This window comes from Ambystoma mexicanum, chromosome 2q (assembly GCF_040938575.1).
Source record: "Ambystoma mexicanum isolate Mex_15411 chromosome 2q, UKY_AmexF1_1, whole genome shotgun sequence".
Lineage (NCBI taxonomy): Eukaryota > Metazoa > Chordata > Amphibia > Caudata > Ambystomatidae > Ambystoma > Ambystoma mexicanum.
In genome coordinates this window covers 516,158,698-516,175,828 of record NC_090924.1, presented here as the reverse complement: position 1 = coordinate 516,175,828, position 17,131 = coordinate 516,158,698, and positions in this window count along the sequence as shown.

The following is a 17,131-nucleotide window of genomic DNA, read 5'->3' as shown; positions in this document are numbered from 1 at the left end:
ATAATTCATACTAAAGCTATCATACAATTCCTATCAAATATCACATACTGATAATAACATATAAGAAGAAAGAAGAATTCTAGTGTACCAATATTTTATTTTTATTTATTGATTGGATATTTGTAAGGCACCTATACAACAAATGGTGTTACAAGGCACCACAAGACAAAAAAAAAGGGGTTGGGGGGAACAAGCGAGAAAGATAACAATAACGGTCCTACTATGCCTTGTGAAATTCGGATTGTGCAAGTGCAGTAACAAGTAACAAGAGATTGCGAGGCAGAGGGGGGATGCGGGGGAATGCCGGTCTGCACCAAATGCAACGTGCTAAGGTGGGAAGGGAAAGTGCCAGGCCTCTGATGCCAACAGTATCACAGAACTAATTTGTCAGACATGATTGACCATTTCAAAGGCAGAGGAAAGATCCAGAAGGATAAGAACGGATGGAGAGTTGGAATCAAGATTTGAGAGCAAGTCTTCATGGGTGTTCAGTAGAGCAGTTTCCGTGCCTGTGGCTGCTCTGAAGCCAGACTGATGGTTGTGTAGACAACCAACAGATTCAGTGTGTTGAATCAATTGGGAGATGACCAGCATCTCCAGGAGTTTGCCCAGGAAGGGAGTAATAGAGTTAGGGTGGTAGTTGGTCAGGCAGGATGGGTCTGCAGAGGGATTTCTGAGGAGATGATGCACAAGCGAGTGCTTGAGGGGTAGCGGGAAGGAGCCAGTGGCAAAGGAGTGATTACAGAAATCGGCCAAGGCTGGCGCAAGGGTGGCAATATTGTCCTTGATAGTTCTAGAGGAGCAGGGGAGCACCGGTTTGGAGTAGACTTTCATAGGGATGATCTATCTCCTCCGGTGATGTGGGTGAGAAAGAGTAGTAGGAGGAAAGGGGGGATGGGGGCCAAGGGAGACCTGAGAGCTGGGGGGGAGTAGAGAGGGGAGTAGAGGAGAGTGATGACAGGATGTCCTGAGTTTTGGTTAAGTGGGAGGCCAGTGAAGTACAGAGGGTCAGGGATGGCAGTGGAGAAGTGGAGACTGCAGTAGGATTGACAAGTTCCTTGCAGATTTTAAATAGTTTGCCTGTGTTGTTAGTTGCTCCAGAGATGTGTGCTTGGATATGGGCCCTCTTCTTTGAGTGGATGGAGAGTCTGTATTGCCTTTGAAGCAGGAGGCAGGGCAATCTGTCAGAGGATGTGCACTTGCATTTCAGAGAGGCTAGGTCGGAGTCATACCAGGTGTTGCTCTTGGAGGCGGGCTTCATGTGGATCCTCGGGACAGGGGCAATGATCTCCGGGGTGTTGGTGATAGAGAGGTGAAGATTAGCAAGAGCAGAGTCAGTGTGGGAGTCTGTGACAGCAGTGGGAGGGGAAATTAAAGTGGCAGCAAAAGCAGCAACCGACAATCGCTTTATTGGTTGAATGGAGAAGGAGACTGTAGTGCAGACAGAGGCTTAGCCAGGGACCTAAGAGATCCGGGTGAGAGGACAGGAGAGTATGGTCAGACTAGGAGAGGGGTGTAGTCAGAGGGTTGGAGATGGGGATGTCTGCTGAGATGAGAGCATCCCAGTTATGTCCGGCAGAGTGCATTGGACCGGAGGGATGAATGGTTAGGGAAAGAAAGTCACAGAGGCTGCGAAAGAGTCCAGTGGCCGAATCAGGAGAGTCAATGTGAATATTGAAGATTCTGAGGAGGAGAAGCTTGGAGGTGGAGGCAAGAAGAGAAGAGGTGAGGTCAGACCACTCAGAGAGGAAGACAGAGACTTGACCAAGGGTCCTGTAAATGATGGCGAGAGTCAACGAGAGGATTGGAGAGACACCAAGCTTGCAGATGGGGCATTTGAAGGAAGAGTAGGTCTGAGTGGGAATGATAGTAGCAGGAACCCATTCAGGGAAAGATCAAGGCCATTCTGCCTCCAGACCGGTTAGGCCTGGGCTTAGAGAGGATGGTGTAGCCCTCGGGGAGGAGTGTGTCAAAAGCAGTGACAGAGCTGGCAGCGAACCACGTCTCAGTGAGAGTGAGAACATCAAGGTCAACGTATTCAAGAAGGAGACAAATATCAGGGGGGTGTTTAACAGCAGAGCGAGAGTTGAGGGTAGCTAGATGAAGCTGGTTGCCACCTTTGAAGGTCCTCAGAGGTGGGGTACAGGGATGTGGTATGCCTGTCGGTGGTGGAGAAGGGACAAGAGGGGTGGCAGATGGATGAGTGGCAGGAGAAGGGAGGATGTTGATGAGAGCTGGGAGATGCCTATCAAGAAGGAGGAGGTTGGGCTGAGGGTCCAGGGCCATGACAGTGCCATTTTGACATACATTAATGATGCACCAAGAGAGAAGCAGGCCAAGAGTACTTCCCATCTGGTGCCACCATTAATGGGTGAGGAAGAGAAAGGGGAGAGGACAGAGACCATGTGGGGAGTCCATTGGTCCGGAGAGGGCGCGACAAAGATGATGTCTGTGACAGTCTGCCTGGAAGAAACATTGACATAGGTGCAGTGATGGACAGGCCTGGATTGGAAACCAGGAGATCTTTTTTAAACTTTTTCCTTCCAGGCTTTGAGAAAGAGGTAGGATAGGTGATAGAGTAGCAGTTACATTAAATAGGAGAGATGGAGAGCATCATGGAAGAAGAGAGCATATAGATGGAAAAGGGGAGAGAGAAAGAGAGAGAAACTGCATTGCAGAGAGACGCTGCACAATGCACGACAAACTCACCAGGCAGCCTAGCAGCAAGACAGTTGCAGACAAGTCAGCTGCACAAGAAGTCCCAGGTCACAGAAAACAGGGTGGGTAGCTTGATGCATGGAGAGTCTCCACTTATTAGATGCTTGGGATGCTTCGCCTGTCCTAGAATCCATCTGCCGCTCTCTGCTAGTTAACAGCAGCTATCCCAGGTCAAACTGCATCAGAGCCATCTCAAATTCAGTCCTTCCATGCTCTGTGGAGTAGCACTAGGTTCACCATGCATTATGTACTAGTCTCCACTGGATCCAGTAGCACAGCATCCCCTTGGGGAGGGATTACATTTGCTCCAATGTCTAAAGTATAATCCTAGCAGATCTAACAGAACACTACTTCCCCCAGAGTGTATTCACAAATACCATCCTTTTAGTTGTCCCCTTTGTGCTGCAGCCATTTGAAGGAGGAGACAAAGTCGTTTTCGGGGTTGTGTTCAGGGTACAACTTCTTCTGTTGGTGACCACAATAAGACACCATTGGGCAGTGTTGTGTCTATGTGGTAAATATTGTATGGAGGAACCAGTACCCCTACCTCCTTGGTTGCAGAGAAAATGGTGGACCACACATTGACTGCGCCACACAAGATTCAGTTGGGTGCAAAATAATTCATCTTTAAGAGTAATTCAAGCAAACACAAATTTTGTTCATTTGTTGTGCCCATTGATTGTTAACACGTGTTTCGGCCTCTGAAGGGCCTTTATCAAAACAAAAAGACCTGGGCAATTGAATCATATCAATATTCTGTCTCAAAAATTACAATAAGTAAAAATAACCACATATAACATAAATAAAAGATAATAAAATAAAATAAAATAAAATACAACATAAAGAGGAGATAGAGATGCAGTGAGGATTGCAAATAATTAATGTATACAAATAGAGTGTTCAACATTCCACACAATCCACACAATATACATGTAGTAAGGAAAGAGAAAAAGAAAAAAGAAAAATATATAAAGATTAATTAGACTAGCTTTTGGTAATTCTTCCGTTCCGTAAATACATAAACCACCACATTACTAGGTCCAATAACATATAAAGTATTCCAGTTCCTGTAACCTGTTTGCATCTAAATTAAACTAAAGCATATCTAATTATGCATAGTCTTAAAGGATCCAAATAAATGGGATAGCATATAATGCACGTGATGCAGCTTGTTATACATGGACATTTCTCTTAATATGTGCTGATGCCAAAAACATGTTAGATTTCCCCATCCTAGACAATGTCCTTTTAAATATGTAAAAAAAAAAAACAGCTTCTCATAATGGTTTGTAAACAGAAGTCACAGGGTAATCCCTGAAATGACAAAACATAATTGTCTAGAAATTGTACAGATTCGGTATAAATGTGTCCCAAATCATAAAGCTCATAAATCATATGCTTCCATATCATGCAACCTAAAAATCCCAAACACTTCAAAGTTTGTAAGTTTGTGGCTAATTGTGTTTTACGTGTGAGTCCGCCAATGCTAAATATAGTGAAGCCTGCTTTTTTCTAACATCGCTTCACATCCGGCTATGCTCACTCTGAACTTCTCAAAGTCCCTGTATCAATACACGGGGTCATGGACATAAAATAACATCCCCTCGCCCCTCTTACCTTCTTTGACGGCAAACAGCGTTCCTTGCGTTGGCACTGCTAGTAAGAAAGCCGCCGCGTGAGTCACTCTTGTTATGCCTGGTTGCCCAGGCAACCAAGCTTGTCCCTTATCTATGTCTAGCTCATTCATGAAGATCGCCATAATGAAATGGAGCCCTTATAATGGTATGGATTGGGGAGATAACTCAGTATGAGTAATACTAAGCGATTGATATACTTAGACAGCCCCGCTTAATCTGAAGGTAATGAATTGTACAGGACTATAAAATGGCCCTAAATAAATGTTAGATTTCGTAAATTATATAGCATATTATTTTGTTAGCGTAAAATATGTTATTTGCTCAGTTAAAGCTACCTCCAACCTTGCGATCTCAAGTTGCATGTATTGTGTCACTTGGTGGTTAATTAGCATAACAAATGGTTGATGCTTAGTTAAAATTACCTCATTAATGTCTAATATCATCCTCCATTCTCCGGTTGCAATGAAAAAGAGAATGACAAAAATGTCTTAGTAAACTGCCCCTGTTTCCTGAGGTGCAGAAAAAGATATATATATATATATATATATATATATATATATATATATACTAATTAATTTGCCCTCATTTTGGAGTCCACTCAAATATTATTCTACAGTGAAGAGTACCAGCTGTAGAGTATTCATGATAAATAGTTGTAATACCTTGTTTAGCTGCATCCCATGCATTGTGCATACCCATTGTAACTCACCAAAGAAGACGACCTTGTTACACATTACCATTTTGTATTGTAATGAAGTCCCACAGGTTTTCACCAATTTTCTGTCCGGCACAGCTTTAACATTCGTGTTAAATATATCTGTACAGTAACAGTGGACATACGTGCTGAATTTTGTCATCATGAAAGAATTGCAAAAGATACAAAAGATATTTATATTCTCACATTGCATGATAGATTCAAGCATACATTAGAATAGTGAATACTCAGTTTACTAGTTACAATTTGAGTATTCAGATCTTAATCATAAAAAGTGTATCATCTCATTATCCTGGTTGAGACCAAACTCAATCGATCTAAATTTACAAATAAGTCTTGCTTCCATCTGTCTAAGCCTTTTCTCCAGGTTGCCCTCTCTTCTTCCCAATTTCACTTTTTGCAGCCCAATAAATTTCAAGCCCTTTTTGTCATCCATCTGATGTTTTAATTGCCAGTGTTGGGCCAGAATCAATGCAGCATCCTGGCTCCCAAATGATGCAAAGTGTTCATGAATGCGGATTCTGACTTCTCTTATTGTGCTCCCAATATAAATCTGCTTACAAAGGCAGATTATAGCATAGACTGTATATTTGGAACAACAGTTAATATTCTCCTTTATGCAATCATACGTATTCCTCTCCCATCCTCGAAGTGTGTTGTTGCTTCATGGGCATAGTGGCACATAGTACATGTGCCTCATTTTTGAAAACCCAATACACCGGTATCCAACCAAGTTCTAGTAGGTTCTGTGTCCAGTTCTGGCAGCAATGAAGGACTCGGAGTCATCTTGATAGTTTTTGCTTTGCGAAATGTGAGCTTAGGTTTGTCACCTATGTAATCTGTAAGATGAGGATCCAGTTTGAGGAGATGCCAGTTATTGATGAGTATTTTCCTCAATTTTGTGTTGTCCTGACTGAAGGTTGTAATAAAGTTTATCTCATTCTGCTCCTTATTGGTTGTCCGTGACTTGCTTATCAATGTTTGCTCCCATGACATGTTTGTTGCCTTTTGTCTTTCTGCTTTAATTCACGCTTTAGAATAACCCCTCTGTTGAAAACCTTCCTGTAGTAACTCACATTCTGCTACAAAGTCATATGTGCGATTACAATTACGTCTAGCTCTAATAAATTCTCCCGTTGGGATGTTCCACTTCACAGGCCTATGGTGACATCTCTGCACATGTAAGGTCGAGTTAACCTCTGTTTCTTTGCGGAATGTCCGTGTGGATAATTTTTGACCATCCACAAAAATTGTCAAGTCCAAAAAGTTTATTTCCGTTGCACTTTCGTGACTCAAAAATTCCATTCCAAGATCATTTTGATTCATTCTCTTTTTGAATTCATTTAATTCCACACTTGTTCCATCCCAGATCAGTACGACATTGTCGATAAATCGAATCCATAGTATTACATGTATTGCATAGCCTTTGTCTAAATAAACGTTTTACTCTTCATAGATCCCCATAAAAAGATTCGCTACGGATGGAGCATATTTTGTTCCCATGGCAATCCCTCTCCTTTGCTTATAGAATTCATTGTTGAACTTGAAAATATTATTGTCCAATGTAAATGTCAGCATCTCCTTGAGCATCTGTATAAATTGGTAATGTGATGCAGAGTCATCTTTAAATTCAAAGTCTATGGTCTTTATGGCTGCTGAATGCTCAACAATAGTGTATAGAGAATGGATGTCCCAGGCCGCCAGTAAATATGTTGATTTCCATACCACTTTATTAATAGTTTTGATTGTATCCGTGGTATCTTTGATAAAAGCCTTCAATTTGGGTACTTGTGGTCGCAAGACATTGTCTATGTATTCCGGAATTCTCTCAGTCAACCAACCAATACCACTGAGTATTGGGCGTCCTTTGGGGATTTTGTCAAATGCCTTATGCACCGTCGGAAGAAAGTACAAAGTTGGTACTATCGGAAATTTATTGACCAATGCATTCCTTTCTTCATCAGAAATCAATCCTTTTCTATGCCATTCTGTGATTTGTTCTTCCATCTCAAGTATGATATTATTTTTAGGGTTTTTGGACAGTTTCTCATAACAAAAAGGTGTCAATAAATGATTGAGTGCCATCTGTATGTAGTCTTGCCTATGCATGACTACGGTATTGCCTCCTTTGTTCGCCTCCTTCATAACAACACGATTGTCCTTTTGTAGTTCTCGTAGTGATGTTTGTTCTTGTTTGGTTAAGTTATGCTTTCTTGTGTTTGCCCTTGTACTTTCATGTAGCTCATATATATCTCTTTCAGTAGCTTTATAAAAGACCTCTATCATGTTTTCAGCTGTAAATTGTGGTGTAAACCTTGATTTCGTCTTAAGGTCTTCTTCCAGAAGGCATATCGGTGTAATTCCTAATTCATACATGGTAGTATGAATCCCACTAGTCTCTTGTTCTCCTAATGTCTTGAGAAGATGGATGTTTTCAATATCCTCAATTGTGAAGTTAGTCATCACACTCTGTTCCCGTGGTTCCGTCCTTTTCTTAGCAGCTGTTGCAAAATATTTCTTTAATCTACTTGAATAAGTCAATCTGTGTATTAATAAGATCTAGATGGTTAGTGGGTGCATAGGATAATCCTTTATTCAAAAGTGATAATTCTTCATTTGTCATGCTTCGACTCGATAGATTCATTACGAGATTGTTTAATTCTCCTTTCTGGCTGCTTCTATGGCGGCCGCTCTCGTTAATCGTTGAAAATCTTCTAGAGCAGCGGGGTTGCCGGTGTCTACAAACCCCCTCCTTCCTCTCCTCCTTGTGTACGGATTTCTTGTTCTGTGCATCTGGTAATTGAAAACGGACTTGCTTCTGATTCACATTCCTGGTGCCCTTTTTATAACGTCTAATCTGGTTAAGAAAACCTGCACCTTCTTTGTTTTTGTCCCTTATTTTGTCTGTTTCAGGTTTTTCTCCGTCTCCTATTTCTTTATCCGTATCAGATTCTACTTCTGAGCTGCCAAAGGAGTGTTGGGTGTGCTAGATTTGGATGATGGTTTAGTTACTTTGTCGAATTTCTCCTGAAATGTATAGACACGGTCCTCCTGGTAGTCTCTCTCATCACTGAAGAGTTAGCGTAATTTCCTTCATTTAAAATCATCCTGATACTCCTTCAATATTTCGTACATTTTTTTGTAATTTTTTTCCTTAGTTGATTCTAAAGCTTGAGTCTCAGCAATTTTCTTGGTGATATGAAGGAGGAGCCCTTGAACTTTGCAATCTCAATGCTGCAGCCAGAAGTTGGTAGTTCCACCAGAGCGAGCCCCTATAATGCAATGCCCATCCCACTCCAGCAACTACCTCCAGACAGCTACCCAGGGCAGAGGAGGCCAGGAATCTCCTCACATGGCACGCAGCAGAGCCCTCAGGCTACCCCAGTATTGTCTTGGATGCATCGTGTAGCCTCCAGCAGGGTCAGGATCAGCGCTGCTTCTGCTCATCCTCTGCGCGACAGCAATAAGGCAACACGTTTTAGCGGTGCAACAGGCCCTCTGAACCTCCGACTTCGTTTCTCCCAGACCAGGACGCACACAGCAGCTGATGGAAGGAAATATCAGCGGTGTGAGCGGGTAAGGGGCCTGGACCAGGGGGACAAAACAGGAAGTATCAGGAAATATATGGGAGGTGGAGCAGAGCTCAGAAATCATGGACGTTTATAGATTATTTGAATGGGGACTCACTACTAAACAATGGGGCCTTGAATTTCATGCACCTCCCCAAAGGCCCAGAAGAGACTTTGCCAGTACCTTGATGATCCAAACTCAAGTAAATAGAAAAACCAAGTTTTATACTGGGACGACTCTACCAGAACGGAAGTCTTGAAGGTCCTCGGCAGTACTTTGCAAGGCTGCCATCTAGTGTAGCACTCTGACTTCATTCATAAAAAAACCTCTAGAAGGCAGAAAAAAGCTGCTCCTATCCTGGATTTCTTGGATGGCGTCACTGTGACCCGCAATAAAATTGCCAGAGGATCCATGTTTCCTGCTACGGGAACACTGCTGGGTAGTTCTCCTCAATCATAGCCACCATGCCACAGAGCATCCTCATCTGCTCTCACACCGATCACCACAGCACTCCTCCAAGCAGGGCACGGCCGCTAGTATGCACGCCACTGCAGGGGGATGATGTGATCCCTAGAATTCTGCTCTCTGCAGATGAGCAGAACTAGCCTGAGGCACCACACTGGCAGAGCTCACACACTACTCGCAGGGCTGCTCCATGGATTAAAAGTGTGAAAAAGCACCTCCAATGACCGGAGTTAGTCCTGTATGGTTCTATGGAAGTTCTGAGTGTAGTCGCTTGCTGTTCCACGCCACTCCACAGCATATAGCACAGATTTTGCCCTGAGCTAAAGCAAGTGAGCAGGGAGCTCACACAATGGTGACCATCTTAGCAGCCATCTTGCCATCTTGTTTCACCTAACATATTTTAAATCTCTTTCTTTTTTTATACTAAAGCATTTTTTAAATGACAAAAAATTCAAGTAAACGCTTAAAGGAGAGTTCCGGGACTTTTTTTTTATTGTCCCTACGGTTCGGCCATGTGTTTTTAAGCATTACTCGGTAGATCGTAGAAAACTTTCCTATGGACCTTACCCGACTTTTCGTCCATTAACGCACTCGAAATCAGCCGCCATTTTCTGATAATCCTATCATTTCCCCCCATCGCCCTGGCTCACCTGCTTTTGCGGCACTAAATCAAATCCCCCGCCCCTGAGCCTGACATCAGCAGACGCGTACCGCCCATTTCCCAACGCCAAAGCACGTTTCGTGTCAACAATCGCTGCGCCTCAGCTAATGAAGTGTCGCCATGGAAATGGCAGGACGCCTCTTTCCTCTATAAGTATAAACACACCGTTTCACAACACACAGCAGCAGATTTTCGATTCCATTACTCTCTGTGTGTTACTTTGAGTATTCTGTGACTCGTTTCTGTGCTCTGGTCAGCTACCTTCGTTGATTGTAGCCCGTGTGAACAGATACCAGTACCACCGCTATAAATTATTTTACTTTCTTTACCACACAATGGCTACAATAATGCCGTATATGTACGAGCCCGAGTACACCGAGGAAGAACTACTGGAAAGGCAAGCACGCGAAAACGATGGGGATTCGGACGGCAGTTGGGAGGACCAGTCAACGGATGAAGAGCCTGGACCATGTCGCATGGACGGCGTCTCCACCTGGTGCACGTGCAATCGGTGCGAGCTAATGCCAACTGAGGAGGAGAACTGCTGCTGCCGTGAAAATTCCGGGTGCTTGGCCTACATTTCGGAAGGCGAGCCAAGTCCGCAATGCATCACCGAGCTGCCAGAGTTCAGGGAAACCTGCCTCTCACGGACAGTGTTGAGGATGATGATGGTGCTTATGCACGAACTTTGCGGCACTGTTCGTCCGCGTAATCCGAGTAACGAGTAAGTATACTCTGGTTGTGATGTCAGTGATGCCACTACTATTTCATGGTCGTCTCATCATTCGAATGCATGTAAATTGGTTCCATGTTGTGCATTTTCTAGATAGAATTTTTTTCAAAGCAGAATGACATTTTTTACCTGAATCGACAGTGATAAGAAAGTTTTGTCATTTTAATACAGTTTGCATCTTTCATTTTCACAGGTGGTACAGGCTGGTGGCCTATCGTTGCTTCACTTGGTGGCTTCACGGGAGGCTCGGACACCGCGTTCGGAGAGTAATACCTGCCTGTGCGGTACTTGCCATTAGACAACATTTCCCCAGCGACAGTGGACAATACCGCGGATTTTCCATGGATGTGCTGCAACCGCAACTTTACAATGTGTAATGTTTATTATTTATGTTCAATTGAAATTAAGATCTAAAATAAAACCCAACATATATTTTAACAATGGTTGTTTTGATTTTTTAAATGAATCTAGTGTGTCTCCTTTGAATAGTCTTCCTGTGCCTTGTCTTGTCACACCACATGTCTCCGGCCAGCATCCTCCCTCACGCTGGCCACCCACCTTCAATCCACATAACCGTTGAACCCATATGCAGCACACATACATATGTTATTTTGCGGGTTGGCATCAAGCCTCCCGGCCTTGCCTCCTCCCCCAAAAATACTTACCACACCACTTTGTTCAAGCGTTGGCAATAAAAGGAAGGCCGTTGGATTTTATTGACACAAAACATGGTTATAGGTAAATAATCAATATGGTTGATCATAATAAATCATCCTTTTGGGCACCGGGTACAGAGATGACCCCCTCTGGCCCGTGCCGCCTTGCCACCACAGGCCAGCCTGCTGCTGACTAACTGCCTAGGCATCCAGGGTCTCCAAAGTGAACTGCACCCATATATTCTCCTGGGAGGCTGAGGTATTTATAAACTCACCCCCCTGCCTTCCATGTACTAGATCCTTCAGCCTGCCTCTTACATGCAGTTAGATGGCCTCTCCTTGGTGAGGCCCTGCGGCAAACGAGTCTTGTCTGCACGACCACCGCCCCAATCCACCCCCCGCCCTATCAAAGGCAGTTCGCACCGGGGTACTTGCGCTGGCAAGTGGAGCTGTCAGGGAGCGATAAAGGCCAAGAGGTGCCAAAGACCATGTACACTTCAAAGTGGTCTATAGAGCATGGGTTGTTGTTTCCATGTCTACCTCCAGACCCCGTGTCTCCTGCCAAGCATCCCCCCTCACGCTGGACGGCCCCCTGCAATCCACATAAGTGTGTCTCCATTCACGAGTCTTCCTGTGTCTTGTCTGCACGACCACCGCCCCAATCCACCCCCCGCCCTATCAAAGGCAGTTCGCACCGGGGTACTTGCGCTGGCAAGTGGAGCTGTCAGGGAGCGATAAAGGCCAAGAGGTGCCAAAGACCATGTACACTTCAAAGTGGTCTATAGAGCATGGGTTGTTGTTTCCATGTCTACCTCCAGACCCCGTGTCTCCTGCCAAGCATCCCCCCTCACGCTGGACGGCCCCCTGCAAACCGCATAATGCCACGACATATACACGTCATTCATTCACAAACACACCCCTGTTTTGAATTCTTTATAACCCACTTCATATTTCGAATGAGAACTTCTTTGCGCTTTGCTAGTCAACCCGTGAAGGTGCTGGTTATCTGCTCTTCGTCTCTGTGAACTTCCGTGACCACTTCGAGCAAACTCGTCAGTTTGCAACCTGTGAACTGCTCCCTATTCTACGACAAGAAACTACTCTGATCCCTGCATCTAACTGTTTGTTCGTCAAGGTAAGGCCATGTACCCTAATCATTTTGCGTCCAATTTTTTAATTTATATCGATTTGCTAGTAGTCATCAAATTGCATCCATGTTTTCTTTTCGTTCAAGACAGTACATGCAAGGAACTAGTCACATGTTCTGAGTTTAGTCAAATTATTTTTCTATTTTTTTAAAGTTATTCAAATACTTATCTGCATGTGAATAACGTGTATAGTTACAAGAACCAAAACGAACCTTGCATTGGACCTTTTATGTGTCATTTAATTTTTTAACATGATCTTTACTTTTCAGAACTTTCCACAATGCCTGCCTGTTCCATTGGCGGTTGCCCTTCGAAGACCCATAATAAATCTGAAGGTACTATAATGCATGTTTTCCCTAAGACAATAGATCAGATAAGAGAATGGGTCCGATATTGCGGATATCCACCGTCTGAGCTTGAAAGTAGAGTCCTAGAAGTCTTTGCGGACAAGAGGGGTGATCGATACCGCATCTGCAGCAGGCACTTTAGCTCAGACATGTACTCCACATCATTGCTAATAAAGAAGAACACACCGCGAGCGAGGCGAAAATTGCTCTCAACCGCTATTCCCACTCTATTCGTCCACATCCCTCCACTGGTGAGTCAAGTTTACGTATTTATCTCTCGGCCTTGCGGTAGTGTGTAGCATTAGCTAACAATAATTTCCCCATTTATGTATCCACTCAATATGAAGGCGGAAGATTCTCCATCCGTGTCGTTATTGCAGTCATCAGCCACTTCAAGCGCCTATCGGGTAATCTTACTTGGCTATTCTGCCACTGACTTGTTTTAGGCATGTAAATCAATAGTTTTAATTTATCGTGTAATTATTTTACCTAATGGTACACCCTTGTACTCGTCCTCTAGTCTTTGTTTTCAGTTATAATTATTGTTATCCAAAATAATGCAAATACTGTCTTTCAGGGAGATGCTGAGGAGTCCAACGTATTGACGACTACCGTTGATGTCACTCAGATGCTCGAGGTACGTTTCAGGACAGTTCCATCGATGGAGATCATCAGATCTTGCATTCTTGTAGCGTGATTGTTACACACAATGTTTCTTTCGTTTTTAGCCATTGATATGTCCTTCTGTCGTCGCCCTCCTATGTGTCTTCTTTTTTCAATGTTGTGTTCATTACTAATGAAAGTCCTATGTTTCAGAGAGTCGATGGAGCATTAGTCCAAGAAGAAGGGGGAGCGTGCAGTTACGGGTCGGCGCAACAGCTTGCAGAAGTGTGCACCGCAGTTACAGCGTCCCTTGATGTTCTTATGCATTTCGAGGTATGGATACTGACAGTTCGATGAAGCGAAATCATATGACGTGATTACATCCGCTATACTTCCTTCTTTATTAACGCAAGTACTATGTTTCAGGGAGATGACGGACCTTCTTCTACAAGAACATCACCCCTAGTAGTTGATGCAGATCTCTGGGTGGTGACACTTCCAACGATCGAGCAAATCGAATCATATTTAGATATCCATTATTTATTTTAGACAACTGATCATTTGTGCAGGTCTATTTAGATGAGCCGTTCACGCCTGCACAAACTTTCTGTTCTTTTTATCAAAATAGAAAACCATACTAATGCAATTACTGTGTTTCAGGGAGTCACTGAAGCATCATCTTCAATAATATCATCAATGGAAGTCTATGAGGAGCCCGAGGTATGGATCTTGACAGTTCCATCTAACTAGATCAACAATGCGTGAATAATTGTCGTTTGAATGTTCTACACAAAGCGCTCATTCGTGTTTTGCTATTGAGATGTACGTGGGTATTGGTCCCCAAGTACATTTTGTGTTTTCGATATTATTATACATACTAATGAAAGTTCTATGTTTCAGGGAGTCCATGGAGCGTCAGTGCGTGATGGATGTGCTTATCAGGAAAACATAGTCGTTGCAGCGCAAGAGGAAGTGGAGACATGCACACACGAGTCGGAGCAACAGCGTCCTGATGTTGAAGTTCGAGGCAAGAAAGTTTCAAAGAAAAGAAAGCAAAAGAAGGTTAGTGTCCTGGTCACTATATTATGTTGTTTTTCACTGTTAATAGTTCAATACTGTAACGTGTGTTTAAACTGAACATCCCTTTTCCAATCTGTCCTCTAGTTGCGAGTGGGTGTACGAACTAGATCTACACAGACAGTGAAGCGAACGAGAGATGTTGCTTGTCAAACCTTTTGGCAGGGACTTGAGACTGGAGATGCATCGTGCCAATGGGAAGAATATGAAGTGATTGACAACGGAGCTATACCACCACCAGCCATTGATAGTGAATGTCCTCCTGGTAGTTCGGATGCAGTCGGAGATCAATTCACAGAATCCACACCCGCAAAAACTAAGACCGCGAGAAAGTTGAAGAAATTGTTTTATTCACCCATCGCCGGAGAAGGAACAGATGTTGCAATGGAAGAGAATGAAGTGGACGACAATGAAACACCATCAATATCACTGAACATAGCGGAAGACGATATCAGAGATTCTACCTTTCATGTGAGTGACATGTCCTCAACGTTACAGGCCGAACCAGCTGGGATGCAGAGTGACAGTATAAGGAAAGAGGCCAAATTCATTGTATTCGATAGTTGTTTGATTGATCTTATTATTCGGATGAAATGTGGGCATTCGGTTGGTGGGGAAGTATGTGGGGAGCCATTGATTAATGTGACTCGTGCAATTCGAGGCACTAACCTTAAAATACATGCCACCTGTACAAAATATCATCCTTTCACATGGTCTGCACAACCTATGCTGGGACAACTGCCAGCAGGCAATCTACTTTGTGCAGCGGCTGCACTTTTTAGTGGTTCAAGTTTTAAAAAATTAGAGTCTTTCTTTCAGTTTGTGGGAATCCATTTCATTGCGAAAACTCAGTTCTACAAATACCAAACCGATTATCTATTTCCAGCCATTAGCGAAGCTTGGAGAATGGAAAAAATGTCTATTGATAGTACATTCGCGGGCAAACGGTTCAGGCTAGCCGGTGATGGACAGTGCGACAGCCCAGGATTTTCAGCCAAGTACTGCACCTACCACTTTCAGGACATGGAAAGTAAGAAAATTGTGAGTTCGGTGGTCGTGCAGGTGTCACAAAGTACATCCTCAGTGGCCATGGAGAAAGTTGGCTTTGTAGCATCATTGCAAGAACTACAATCGCGCGGAATGGTGATCGACCTGATAGCCACGGACAGACACGTTTCAATTGCCAAGACAATGAGAGAACAGTACAAAAATATAAATCACCAATTTGACGTTTGGCATCTTGCAAAATCAATCAATAAAAAATTGTCGGCTGCAGGTAAAAAAAAAGAATTGCAAGGTATTTCACAGTGGTCCAAGTCAATCAGCAACCATCTTTGGTGGAGCTCAAAAACATGTGGAGGGTCGTTGGAAATTCTACTGGAAAAATGGCGGTCAGTAATGCCACACTGTACGAACGTTCACCGATGGAACACGAACCAACATTTTCACAATTGTGAACATGGCCATTTGTCCACAGAGGAGGCACGGAAGAAGAAGTGGTTGATTCCTTCATCACCCACTCACAAAGCCATTGAAAAGATTGTATTTGATAAAACTATAACAAAAGCTTTGAGGGGACTCACGGAATTCTGCCACACAGGAGATTTGGAGGTGTTCCACAATATGTGCCTCAAGTACAGGCCAAAACGATTGCATTTTGGCATGGAGGGCATGATAAATCGGACTCTTTTAGCGGTCTTGGCACATAACCATAATGTTGGCCATCAACAAAGTAGGACGACCGGAACTTTAGGGACGCTTCGCTACAATAAGGCCTTCACTAAAAGAAGTAAACAATGGGTGATCAAACCAGTGTTTGAGGATATGCAATATGAGTTTATTGAGAAACTTATTGTTGACGTCCTAGATAGGCACATAAATGGAGTTGTGAACGAACCTGTGCAGGGGACAACTGCATTGCCACCCAACATTGCCTCTGTTCCATGTCCACCTAAAGAAGAACTCATTGAGAAATACACATCACGGTTTAAATGATTGTAATTTGATTGTCTGTTCTCTCGAGTCTCCTCATGTCGCAGGCCCATTGAATATGTGTATCTATCCAACCTTGTTCATTTGCGCATTAAATTAAACCAAACAGTAATATAAATCATTTTTCAAAAAATATAGAATGTCTCCGTATTTATGGTTCTGTGGGGCTGCAAAGCACGCAGACAAAATGCAAAGATGGAGTGTAAATTTCAAGTCCTGTGAGAATGCCTTACACTGAATGTATCTAACTAGGAATGTGTGCTCGTTCAAAGTGAAGGTCAGCTGCTTTGATTTTTTCTCGGGTGCCAGAATGGCCCACGACTCAGTATAAGGTTCTATTGTATTTTGACCTTGACAGGCCGGGACCACGTAAGAAACGATAATGAATAGAATTTCAGAAACGAAAGCCATTTAATGTTCGTTCATTAGAAGAAATAACGTCGGCATAGAAGGAGTGGTATTTCGGGGCTGCCCTACGCACAGACACAATGGAAAATGCAAATATAATGTAAGTAACTCTTTAGATGAGTTTATACCGCAATTTAATTACTATACAGTAGCTTTAAAGACGGGTTAAGTTGTACTTGTTCGTTCTATGTGGCATATTGTTTTGTACCGCGCACTATCTTGGGGAGAACCGTCTACTTTTACGGAAGCACCTCAAAACCTTTGCTTCTGCTTTCTCTCTCCCTCTCCCCTGCTACAACTGGTCCACTGTCTGCGATCTCGGTCCTGGGCCCTTCCACTCTCCACCTGCACTCCCTGTCAACCCCTGCACTGAGGGACTGTCTCAGTATCCTACAGCCCCC